Consider the following 2356-nt stretch of genomic DNA (forward strand, 5'->3'; position numbering starts at 1 on the left):
CTGCTTTTTAAAAAAATAGTCATTCACTTTGATGCGCGTCCGTTGAGACGATGAGAACAGGAGCTTGGAGACATCCCGTCCAGGCCGTGTGTGGGGGGGCAGCGGTGCCCTCGCAGCTGCCCGTCATGGGGCATTAGGGTGCAGGGTAAGTTCTGGCTTTCAACGCGGGGCAAAGCCTCGCCCGGCTTCCTAGTTCAAGGTTGACTCTTTCCTGTAAAACCTGTGCCGAGTCTTTGACTGCATGCACGGGAAGCATGAACGTTCGACTTGTATGCAAAAAGGTACAAAAACAACTAGAATACAAAAGTTTTGGTAATATAAGGCCATTTGTTCAATTCCACCTTGGAAACCTGACCTGTAACAGTGAAAGGGCATCTTATTGTACTTTTAAAAACATCTGAATTCGCTAAGATTAAGTATGTGAAAAAAGTTATTTCCCTTTGAGAGCACTTTGTCCTTTGAAGAAGGGGAGGTGGAGGGTGGGCACCACCGTGGCTAATGCTTCAGCCGCGGGTGGGCTTCAGTGGAGGCCTTGCTGCGGTCGCCACGGTCCTCTCCCGCTGCGATGTCACGCCAGGCGATGAGGAAGACGTGAGGCACGCCATCGACGTCATGCAGTTTAGTTTGGCACTTCCCGCATTTGCTGTGGTTGATCAGTCTCCCTAGGCGATTTGTCTCTCGAGTGGCATCCACGCAGTATGTTTTGCTTAGATACTGAAAATAGCACATGTAGCAGGGGGTCTTGTGCATACAGAGCCTCCCGCTTCTTGGTTGGCATCACTGATCTCAATGAGGTGCCCGCGGTATTCCAACACCAAGTCGCCCCTGCAGAACTGCTTAGCGGCAATCACGCCTCTGCCTTTGCCATCAATGAGGTCAATCTTCATGCCTTCTTCCTTCCCACTCTCGATCAGCTCGTCTATTCTTTTCCATTCTTCAGGCTGCAGCTCAGCTTGGCTCTTCCTGGAGCTCCTTCGGACCGGGTAGAAATCTGTGAGTTTGCGATTCTGCTGCGTTTTTCCCTGAGCTTTTTTTCCAGGGGGCCTGCTTGCCCTTGAGGGGCTTTTTCAGAGCTTGCTTGGTGACAACTGCATTGGTAGAATCAAATGATGGGGGTGGAGTTTTTGGAGGTTCTGCTGCTTCCGATTTTTGGTTTGGAAAAGGTGCCAGGGGACCTCTCCTGGCATCTTTGCTCTTCTGTTCCTCAGACTTCATGGTGTTTCTTATGGCGTTCCCAGCATTTCTTTTTCTCTTCTCCTTTCCCGTAGATCCCAGCTAATGGTTTCCCTTGGCATTTGACTTGGTGCTGTACAACTGAGTTCTCTTCCTGAACGGGAGTACGCATCCCAGAGCACTTGTTCGGGCTCATGTAGGAATAGGTCTTTGATTGCCCAGCAAACACCTTCTCCTGCAGCCCGGCCAGGCCCATGGCGGTGCGCCCCGCGCCCTCGCGGCCCGGCCACCAGCGCTGCCGCTGCTGTTGCTGCTGCCGCCACCACCAGCGCCACCGTGGCACCCCGGGGAAGGGCCAGTGGCGCCCCACAGCGCCCCCATCCCCCATGGCCTGCAAGCAGTGGCCGGGCCGCCCCTGGCCGCCCAGAGCTGGGGACGCAGGGAGCAAAAATCAAATTCTTTATGAAGAGCCCGATACTGTGTCTGAGGGGCTAAGCCAAGTGTGCCAAATGGCCCCTTCCCCTTACCCTGTGGTCTTCACACTTGGAGCTGGTTACTCAAGAGACATAAGGGGTTAAACTGTGAGTAATGTCTCTAGAGCTAACATGAAACCAAATCCAGCCTGAGATGTTGGACATCACAAACCAGTATGGCCTGAGCTATGTTTTTTGTTTGCTGGTTGGTATTGATTTGGTTTCGTTTGGGTTTTGGTCTTTTGAGGTAGGGTCTCAGGCCAGCTCAGGCTGACCTTGAATTCACTATGTAGTCTCAGGGTGGCTTTGAACTCATGGCGAAGCTCCTACCTCTGCCTCCCAAGTGCTGGGATTAAAGGCATGTGCCACCACACCCCACCCAGCCCTGAGCTATGTTTTGTTAATGTTAAATATCCAAAAGAATTTCCATTGTCATCCAAGTGTTTTTTTTTTTTTTTTGTTTTTCATATGTGGTGATCCCTTTTGGCAGATTCATAAATCTAATCAGTGCATTAAAGTTCTGAGAATTTCTTCAGTATAATTAATGTTTCCTCAACATGCTCCAAAATAGAACTTCTTCAATTCATGTATGATCTCTCGTCATCCTCAAGTACCGAAGCAGCTCCCTGTGTCCACATTTCTGTTGCAGTCACAAATCTAGAACAGAATAGATGCCGAATTCAATACTGGTTGAAAGTCAGGTAGTGCAG

At 50.4% G+C, this 2356-nt stretch overlaps 1 pseudogene; it reads right to left on the reverse strand.

Moving 5' to 3' along the window:
• Nucleotides 1-495: 495 nt before the first annotated feature.
• On the reverse strand, nucleotides 496-1561 carry LOC123458828 (annotated as a pseudogene).
• Between the last annotated feature and the right edge of the window lie 795 nt (nucleotides 1562-2356).

Source organism: Jaculus jaculus, chromosome 2 (genome assembly GCF_020740685.1).
Source record: "Jaculus jaculus isolate mJacJac1 chromosome 2, mJacJac1.mat.Y.cur, whole genome shotgun sequence".
Lineage (NCBI taxonomy): Eukaryota > Metazoa > Chordata > Mammalia > Rodentia > Dipodidae > Jaculus > Jaculus jaculus.